Source organism: Corylus avellana, chromosome ca10 (genome assembly GCF_901000735.1).
Source record: "Corylus avellana chromosome ca10, CavTom2PMs-1.0".
In the NCBI taxonomy this organism is placed as follows: domain Eukaryota; kingdom Viridiplantae; phylum Streptophyta; class Magnoliopsida; order Fagales; family Betulaceae; genus Corylus; species Corylus avellana.
This window is the reverse complement of record NC_081550.1, coordinates 6,012,380-6,023,146: the sequence shown is the minus strand read 5'-3', so window position 1 is coordinate 6,023,146 and position 10,767 is coordinate 6,012,380.

The following is a 10,767-nucleotide window of genomic DNA, read 5'->3' as shown; positions in this document are numbered from 1 at the left end:
TAATTTGATTAGCATACTAATGGAATCATGAAATATTAGCTCTTGAGATTTTCATTAGTGTCTCTCAATTTCAGACTGTTAAAATCTTTTAATGTAGAGAAATGGGAACATGTTATTTGAAACCATCAACTCTTTTAGCATGCCATATTGTGCTTTCTTTTATGTTATGTTTTACCTGCGTTCCATATGGCAAGAAGGTATGGGCATGGATCATCATCTTCTCATTTGTCTAGCTGTAAATTCATAAATAATGAAGATTAACTACATAAATGCCAAAAGTAATCCTTGCATAGAAGAATGTGAGCTAACTTACCCTGTTACTGTTAGAAGAGGATGGTAATCTAGAATTGCATAACTGGAAGAAAGAGAAGTTAAATCAGCATTCACTGGGTAGAGTTTCCTAAAGAAAAAAATTTTTTTAAAAAAAATGTAGTAAATAATTCTTGTAAAAAGTAAATAGAAAAAATTTATCAAGTTTTTTATTTTTTTATAATTTTTATTATCAAATTCTTGGCCTAGATTTGGCAGAAAATCTGTATCAGCCATATTGTCGAATATAAATATATTGTATGGTTGTTTCCCCAACATTATTTTCAAGACTGGTTGTTTGATTATACCATTTAATTTAAATGGCTGTTATCATAAATTTAAGGTGCATAATCATGATATTGAATGGGAAAATGTCAACTTACACTTTGTGTTCTGACCTTAAGCGACTTACACTCTTGAGTTTGAAATTGTTATACAAACATTTGATTTCCTCCAATATCTTAAGTTTGTAAGTAAAAATTTTGCCCTGTAAAACCCTATAAATAAAATTTTGCATTGTAACATTTTCACCATACATATTTTATAAAAACTACAAGATATTTATACATACGTGAACCAAATATTATTTGCAATCATTTACGTTGCAATCATTTTGTTGTGATCAAGTGGAACGCATTTCTTGTGTTTTTCAGCGAATGCATTTATTGTTTTTGTTACATCATTACATACATATTTTGAATGATGGCCAAAACTTCTGAATTGTACATAAATTACAAGAAGCTTATACCCCTATAAATTAGAAAAACAAAAACCCATCATAAATTATATTCTTTGTTTTATTTAGGGGTGGTGGTTCCTCAAAGAAAACTTAACATAAAGAAAATTAAAGTGGAAAAGCGACACAAAATTTACGTAATTAAGTCTATGACCTACGTTCACAAGATAATGGTCGAGTATCTGTTTCGCCCCTACATCATCGTCTCCACTGTATAAAATGTACTATATTGATAATTTCCCATCTCGTGTATTTAATGAGAAATAGATGCATTACTTATAAACAAATAAATAAATAAAAATCATTATCTGCTTAAATTGGTAATCGATACATCATGTATCATACATGTAATGTTCTGGTTTGCTTGTAAAGCAGAGTATGGAATTCAAGAGGTATTCAAGTTCATGGCTGATATCATATTTTGAAGAGGTTCGTAGGCAAGAGGCTTGAAATTCAATCGGATGTATGTTGATGAGTTGATCTGATATAGAAGTAAGACTTCTGAATTTCTTATGTTATCAGTAAAAAGGGCATGAGTACCAAAAGCTGCTTGGCCCAAACTTAGTGGGATTAGGCCGAAGTCCCTTCAAGTAATTCTACACATAGCTCTACCAATTCAGTTTCTAACAAGTTCGGTTGTACAGATCAGTAGGGATAGACTTAAGAAAATACTATTGTTTTAGGGTTGCAAGCACAAATATTCCTGACTAAAAAATGCATAAACAGCCCCGTATTTATGGTGTTGTTTGGTTCACGTACATGAGTTGAATCTGCATATATTATTTTTCTTCCCCAACATATTTCTTTATTTTCACGTTCTTTTATTCTCCTTTCGTTGTCTGTGCAGGTTTACTTGGATGCAAAAAGAAGACCAACAGTACAAACTTTTATATATAGGGCTTTACTTTCATATGCGGGGACGCTGGAAACTTGCATTTCATGCCAGAGTGTCTTCCACCACTTGAGACAAAAATTTCTTTCTGTTTATAGTGTTACTGATTTTGGTTTTTTTTTTTTTTTTTTTTTTAATTGCCAGTTGAAATATTACATCTCAACATTTTTTTTAGCATCCCACGAAGAGAAGTCGTTGCATGACTGTCACCATACAAAAAAGAATCCTTGGCTAGGCTTCCTTCACTTTTTTCAGCATAAAACTCTGAATTGACAAAAGCATCATTCCAAGTTTCAAGTCCATGGGAAATTTCAAGCTTTTGTTCTTGCCTTTCACTTGGTAGTTGATTGCAGACTGGAAGTGCAGTTAAGTTCGCAAAGTTGCTCATTCTACGAGTACACCCTTTGGATCTATTCTTCTTTTTTGTTTCAACCAAGGTTTTGCACAAGTTCTGTATAGGCCATGGTGCAATTATTAAGTCAGCTGTGTTGTGCCTACGAGTGTACTTGTTAGATCTCTTCTGTGTTGTCTTACCTTCTGGTTGGCACAAAGTCTCTTCACACCTGAATGTTTTATCATTCATGATTGTCATCTGTTGAAGAGATACCATAGAAGGAGAGTAAAAATAATTCTCAGGTCCTGTTAAGATTTCTGACCAAATAATGCTAGCCACATTTTTCCTGTTTCTTCTTCTCCCGGCCCTTCTTTTCTTCCATAACTGTGGAAAATTGGCTCATAGTCTTCTGCCAGTAGTGCAATATTGATTTAGTTGGAATGATTGGTTACAGTATTCTTGTTTCCCTATTTCAATGTTAACTAATTCTCTATGATTGCCACATTGAGAATCAAGAGCACCACTCTCAGTTTTGCTAACAATTGTCATTATGCTCGAGTGGTTTTCTGAGTCAAAAGTTGTAGAACAATTTTGAGGTTTTTCCATTTCATCTTGGGTGTCAAAAATCAAAGTCCGCTTAACGGAATTGTTTCTTTTTCTCAGTGGGAGCACGCTTTAGATTTGCAGGTTTAGGTGTTTTAGGTTTCAGAGTCTTTTTGATTATTGGACTCTTTTTGGGTTTGCCTTCAGACCACCTTAGAACAATATTTCTTCCTTCTAGAGTTATGTCGTGACCTTTTGTTCAAATCTACATCATTTTCTAGTACAAGCGTAACTAGAAGTTGAACATGGCTAAGAGCCCCTGCATTAATGCATTAATATCAAATGTCAAATTTCTGAATTATAATTTAGCAAGAAGTGAAAGGAATATAGTCATTTGAAACTGCATCAGCTCAACTTTAAAGGAAAATGAAAAGTTACCTATTGACTAGAGTCCGTGCCTCTGATACCCTTACAATTTTGTTCCTTTTCCTTTTAAAATTGTTATACAAACATTTGATTTTCTCCAATATCTTAAGTTTGTAAGTAAAAAATTTGTATTGTAAAACTCTGTAAATGCATTGTAACATTTTCACCATACATATTTATAAAAACTACAAATATTTACACATATGTGAAACAAATATTATTTGCAAGGATTTATGTTGCAATCGCTTTGTTGTGATCAAGTGGAACGTATTTCTTGTGTTTTTAAGTGAACACATTTATTGTTTTTGTTAAATCATATCATACGCATTTTGAATGACCGCAAAAACTTATGAATTGTACATAAATTACAAGAAGCTTATAACCATATGAATTAGAAAAACAAAAACCCATAATGAATTGTATTCTTTGTTTTATTTATGAGTGGTGGTTCCTGAAAGAAAACTTAACATAAAGAAAATTAAAGTGGAAAAGCGACACAAAATTTACGTAGTTTAGTCTATGTTTATTGCTTGATGTTGTTTTAGTACAAAAAACATTTATTTATAAGAGAATTAGAGGTAAATAAGTACAGTAATCAAACTTAATTACCCTCAAATCTGTTTACAATCCATGAATCAAATCAATAAAATATGATTATATTACAATCAATTACAATAAAATCTCTAAAATCAAATTCCTTGATATATTCTAATATTTTTCTCAAGCTCAAGATAAAAGATTATGAAACTGCCTTGAGTTTGATTTTTTTTAGATGGATCGAAAACTTGCTAGAGTTGATAACGCCCTACGGCGGTGATTGGAGGTGGTCCTTGATAGTGATCAAGGATGGGCCTTTAATAATAATAGGTCAAAAAAGAGTCAACTATGGACAAAATGAGAGCCAACTATGGCTGAAATGAGCATAAGCTTTAAACAATACCATAAAGGGCAAAAATATTGTGCCTAATATCAATCTGGGTCAACAAAAGACCAAATAAATGGACAAACTAAGGGTTAAAATATGGGTAACTTGGCCTAAACAGGAACCTTTTTTTTTTTCCTATAATACAAACATATCCAGCACTTCACTTCTTTTCTTTTTTTTTTTTACCTCACTTTGTCCTCTTCAATTGAGCACGTCAACATCACATTCTTAACAGAACTCCACCACAAAATCGTCTGAGATGTTGTGAAAATGCTTGTTTCTTGGGGTGTCTTCCTTTCCTTCTCATTTTGATGAGCACAGAAAACAAACGCCCTATATATGGCAATGGAAGAAAGTGGCTGCGGCATAACACGTTGTTTTTTGGACGTGGCTGGCGGAGAGTCAGAGAAGGCCTGCAGATGACAAGTACGGTGGCTGGTTCTGTGGTGGCCAGCGCATCTGGGACGACAGTGGAGCTGTGGCTTCGTATTTTCTGATTTTGTTGCTAGCTACACCTTGGATACATTTCCACTCCCGAGTTTGTAAAGAAACACCCCGGATAAAAATCAATGTAGGCAAATGCACTCTCTTGTTTTCTTCTTTGATGCAATCTGAAAATCAGAAACGGAACAATAGTTATAGGAGAGGAAAATAAAAATAAAAATTCATATGATCGAAAGAGTGTTAGCCTATATAACTCTAATAAACATGAAAGAAAACTTAATACAATATAAAAACTCCTATTTATAGAAGAATTGGAGATACGTAAGCATGGTAATCAAATTTGATCAAATTAAATATGCTTACAAATTGCCATGCATCAAATATGATTATAAGAAATTACAATCAATTACAGTAAAATTTCTAAGATCAAATTCCAATATATTCTAACAGTTCCTCTCTTTTCTCTTCAACCTTGAACAAAATATTTGTGTACCTGATTCATTAATTATGCCTATTTTTGTATGATCAGGCTAGTGTCTAGACTATGGATACTTGCAAAACGCAAAAATTGGGTGGTGCTGACTTGAGAGCTAGCAAGGGAGGCTGGGATGATTAAGGTTTCACAAATTTGTACCAATTTTGACTATGGTGTTCAGTTCAATTATCTAGTGTTTGATTTTGAGCAATTAGTATACTTATACAAGCTGTGTCAAGTGATGGAACTATGTCCATATTCATCCATCATTGTTATCTCCAACACTTCCATTCATGATTAAATTTCATTTGGTTTTTTTGGTGTGAAAGAAATAATTAGTAGGATGGAGCTCTCATCACATAAGTTCTGATTGTTCTTCTTTTCTGGATTTTATTGATATATTAGTCTTTAGAATGCAATTTTTTTTTAGGGTTAAATACTAAATACTCCTGGGGTTTCATTATTTTATTTTTTTCTCTCCTAAGGTTTGATTTTTATCACAGGAGGTTCTGTGGTTTTGATAATAGACCAAGTTAGTCCTCTGACCATTAGTTGACTTAACGGAATTTCACGTAAATCAATCAAATGTTGACATTGGCACCCTACTTAATTTTATTTTATTTTAAAATTAAAAACTATTTAAAAAAAAAAAAAAATTAGGAGTGACTCTTAACCCATTGCAGGGGTGGCTTGGCCTTAAAGAGGTGCTGCAGCCACCCCACCAGCTGGATGGGGGGTGAGCTGGGGCCTGGGGTTGTGGGCCGAGGGAGCCGCCCTTGGGCTCCGTGGGTTGGCTTGGTACTTGGCGGGGTTTCCATTGCCTTGGTGGGTTGTTTGGTATCTGACCCACCATTGGGGGTGGTTTTCGATACCCTAATTACCAGTAGGGGGTGGGTTTAGATGGCCACCTTGAATGAATACCCAATTTTTTTTTTAATGCATTTTTTAATTTAAGGAGAATTTTTTTAAGTGAAATGTGGCGTGATAGCTGATTCAATTACAGCTTGGAGATTTCGTGCAAGTCAATAGCAGGCCAGCTTGATAATCTCTATTAATCATGGGCACTCACACATGAAATAAATCAATAAGAAAAAAAAAAAAAAAAGTAATGAAACCCCATAGGTATTTAGTATTTAACCCTTGTTTATTATTATTTTTTTTTTTTTTATGAATAATAATTTATTGAAGAAGAAGAAAGATGCATGTACACGAAAAGTATACAAGAGAAGCAATTACCCTAATGGGGTTGAAAATCTAAAAAGTTAACAACATCTACAATACTATAGGAGGACATTTTCTTTTTAAGAGTACCCTGTATACTTGAGATACTCCTAAGGGCAAGTTTCATATGTCGTCTAACTCAAGTAGTGATGGATTTTTTTGCACCTTTAGTGCATTTGCTAGCATTCTTACTTTTGTCTCATTATTTAATTTTTTTTTTCTTACGAAATGTTAATGTAGGCTGCACAAAAGACTAATTAATCTCGTCTTGAATTATGAAACAAAATACTTTATGGAGCCATTAATATTTTGAAAAAAATACATGTTACCTTTTAAAGTTTGGAGTGATTTTCAATTCAACCTTCAATATTTTAATTTTTGCAATGCACCCCCAAATTTCTTGCAATTGGACCATTCCATCAGTCAAAGCCGTTTTGACTGACAGAATAGTGATCACGTGATCACTGATAATTTTTTTTTTTCCCAAATTACCCCCAACCCAACCTCTGATCTTTCTCTGTTGGATTCAAGCGGCTAGTGACGAGTCAGAGGATGCGCATGATTGTTTTTAGCGCTGCTTGACTTGTTCGAAACTTTTCTGCCTCTCCTCTCAATCTCATCATCGAACGTAACCCCGTGAAGAGGCTTTTCTGGGTTTTCGCACGGAGCAGCGGATAATGGAGGCGGATAGACCCTTTCTTCCGAAACAAAATTTTAGATTCCCGACTGACCGTTGTTTTTGCTGGTGGCTCAATTTATTTTAATTATGATGCTGGCGGATCCAAGTGATCAGTTTGGGGATCCGTTTGAGAAATATATATTGGCTTTTGATATGGTGGAGGATCAATTTAGAAAGATCCTTTCTTCCTTGCAAAACTAATTGAATGTGGTGAGTTTTTGGGTTTGATAGCAAAAGGAACTGGGTTCCGATGACTTGCAGTACGACAAGTTGCAGATTTGGATATTGGAGGACTGCAATAATCAAAAGTGGGTTCATCAAAAAATTCTTTTTCCTTTTTATTGTATGAGGTTTAACGACGTTCTTGCCTTCAACTTTAACACCGGCGCATCCTCTGCTTCTGTTCCTATGTGCTTCTGTTGTATGGTTCCCTTCACGGCATTATTTTTCTTCACTGAATTATCACCGATAATTTCCCAAATAAAAGCATATGAAATTCTTTAGTTTCCGTGTCTGATCCATTATCCGCCGATTATATCGCCGCTTGAATCCAACACAGAGAGAGGGAGAGAGATCGGAGGTTGGGATGGGGGGATTTTGGGGAAAAAAAAAAAAAAAAAAAACCCAACAGCTACTCTGTCGGTCAAAACAGTTTTGACTAACTAAATGGCCGAATTGTAAAAATTTGATAGTTTGAGAGGTGTATTGTAAAAATTGAAACATTTGAGGTCAAATTGAAAATCACCCCAAACTTTAGGAGATCAAATGTAATTTTTCCTAATATTTTTCATATATTCTATGTAATTCTTATTTTTAGTTATTTATATTTCTAGTTATCCTTATAGTTCAATTACTAGTTTTGTTCTAGTGCTCCATTATATGATCATTATTTTGAATGATAATTGAATCAAAAACTGCTCTTACCTTTTTTAAATATAATGCAAGTTACCTTTTTTCAGAGTTATTTTTCATTAGGCCAAATTTTCTAGAGTTGTTTTAGCACAATAGAGAGTTGGCAAAGTTTCTTGTACTGGCAACCTGTCTGCAGTGACAACCCTCTAGTTTGTTTTTTCTTTATGGTGCTAATTTCTAGTAATTTAGTATTGAATAAATGGCAAGTTATTACTTGGGACAAAAGCTTAGTTCGGATTAGTTGTGTTGATATGATATCAAAGCTGAAAAGACTTGTCCAACTTGAAATTTGGTCATAGGTAGTAGCAAAATTATTCATAATGGATATTATTTCATAATAAATATATGAAGTTTTGTCTACAAAATTAAATATATTTATGCTACCTAGAATATTTTTGATGATCCCTTCCTCTTTTTCTGCAGATGTTTCTAATACAATTCAAATTTACATGTAGATTATTTACAAACAAAAATCTTCCGGCACTTAGTTTTTTCCCATGCTATAGCGTGTACAAATGTGAAATACGTTAAGGATGTTCATGTAGCGTCATCTCCTACTCATATGTTCTTGCATGCGTCATTTCTTACTAATCCTTTTCTATCTTGTATCCTAAAAGGTGAAGTCTTTGTACTAGTGGTTTGGGACACCGTCTTTGGGTCAAACCTTCTAACACAAATAAACCCTGCAAAACAAAACAAAATTATTCAATACTTAATTATAATATAGAAAAATTCTTAATTTCATATGGTATCATCCGACAAATACTAGCCATTGTTAATACCTCTCCAAGTATGCAAAATCATGGTACTTATTTTCACTAGTTAAATTACTTTTACTCCACAGGCAATTACTTTTGTGTGTATGAGCATTTCACAAATTCTATAATTTCTTTGTTATTTTTGAAGCTATAAAGACTACTAAAAAAAAAAAAAAAAAAAAATCGAAGACATTAATTTGACCCGTATATTATAGAGCTCTCTTTTTTGTAATCCTTGTTTACCTCTCAATACTGCTGATGCAGAAATTGTTAGAAGAGGATGGTAATCTGGAAGTGCATAACTGCAAGAAAGAGAAGTTAAATTATCATTCATGGATAGGGTTTCATCAAAACAAGTGTAATAAATAATTCTTGTAAAAAGTAAATAGAAAAAATTTATCAAACTTTTTTTTCTTATCAAATTCTTGGCCAAGATTTGGCAGAAAATCTGTATCAGCCATATTGTAGAATATAAATATATTGTACCGTTGTTTCCCCTACATTTTTTTCAATACCGGTTGTTTGATTGTAAGATTTAATTTTAATGGATGTTATCATAACATTTAAGGCGCATAATCATTATATTAAATGAGAAAATATCAACTTACAATTGGTGTTCTGTCCTTAAGACTAACACTCTTGAGTTTGGGCATGGGATGAAAGCAGATTCTGCAGTTAAAGCAACTAAAGTTCTTGATATAATGCCAACTTACAATTGGTGTTCTGTCCTTAAGACTAACACTCGAGTTAATTAGGCATGGGGATGGAAGCAGATTCTGCAATTAAAGCAACTAAAGTTCTTGACATATACAAATATTTGATTTCCTCCGATACCTTAAGTTTGTAAGTAAAAATTTTGCCTTGTAAAACTCTGTAAATAAAATTTTGCATTGTAACATTTTCACTATACATATTTATAAAAACTACAAGATATTTATACATAGTGAACCAAATATTATTTTCAAGAATTTACGTTGCAATCATTTTGTTGTGATCAAGTGGAACGCATTTCTTGTGTTTTTAAGCAAATGCATTTATTGTTTTTGTTAGATCATATCATACACGTTTTGAATGACGGCCAAAACTTTTGAATTGTACATAAATTACAAGAAGCTTATAACCATATGAATTAGGAAAACAAAAACCCATATAAATTATACTCTTTGTTTTATTTATGGGCAGTGGTTCCTAAAAGAAAACTTGACATAAAGAAAATTAAAGTAGAAAAGCGACACAAAATTTACATAATTTAGTCCATACGTTCACAAGATAAAGCCTAAAGGGTACATTTTGCTCCTTTTTTTTTTTTTTTGAATATACATTTTGCTCTTATTGCTTGATGTTGTTACAATACAAAGACTCCAATTTATAAGAGGATTAGAGGTAAATAAGTATATTAATCAAATTTATTACTCCAATAAAAAAAAAATCAAATTTAATTACCCTCAAATCTGTTTACAATCGATGAAGCAAATCAATCAAATATGATTATAAGATATTACAATCATTTACAATAAAATATCTAAAATCAAATTCCTTGATATATTCTAATTAGGGCTGGGCAACAGAGAGAGACCCCGGATAAAAATCATTGTACGCAAATGCATTGTTTTGTTTTCTTTTTTGATGCAATTTGAAAATCAGAAACAGAACAATAGGAGAAGAAAATAAACTTAATACAATATAAAAATTCCTATGATTATAGGAGATTACAATAAATTACAATAAAATCTCTGAGATCAAATTCCCTAATTTATTCCAACAATTCCTCTCTTTTCTCTTGAACCTTGAACAAAATATTTGTGTACCTGATTATGCCTATTTTTGTATGATGATGAGGCTAGTGTCTAGACTATGGATACTTGCAAAACACATAAATTGGTGAGAGCTAGCAAGGGAGCCTGGGATGATTAAGGTTTCACAAATTTGTACCAATTGTGACTTAGGGTGTTCAGTTCAACTTCCTATTGTTTGATTTTGAGCAATTAGTCAAATTATACAAGTGTGAAGGGATGGAACTATGTCCATATATGTAAATAATTAACGTATTCAATATATATATATATATATATATATAGAGAGAGAGAGAGAGAGAGAGAGAGAGAGTATGTAG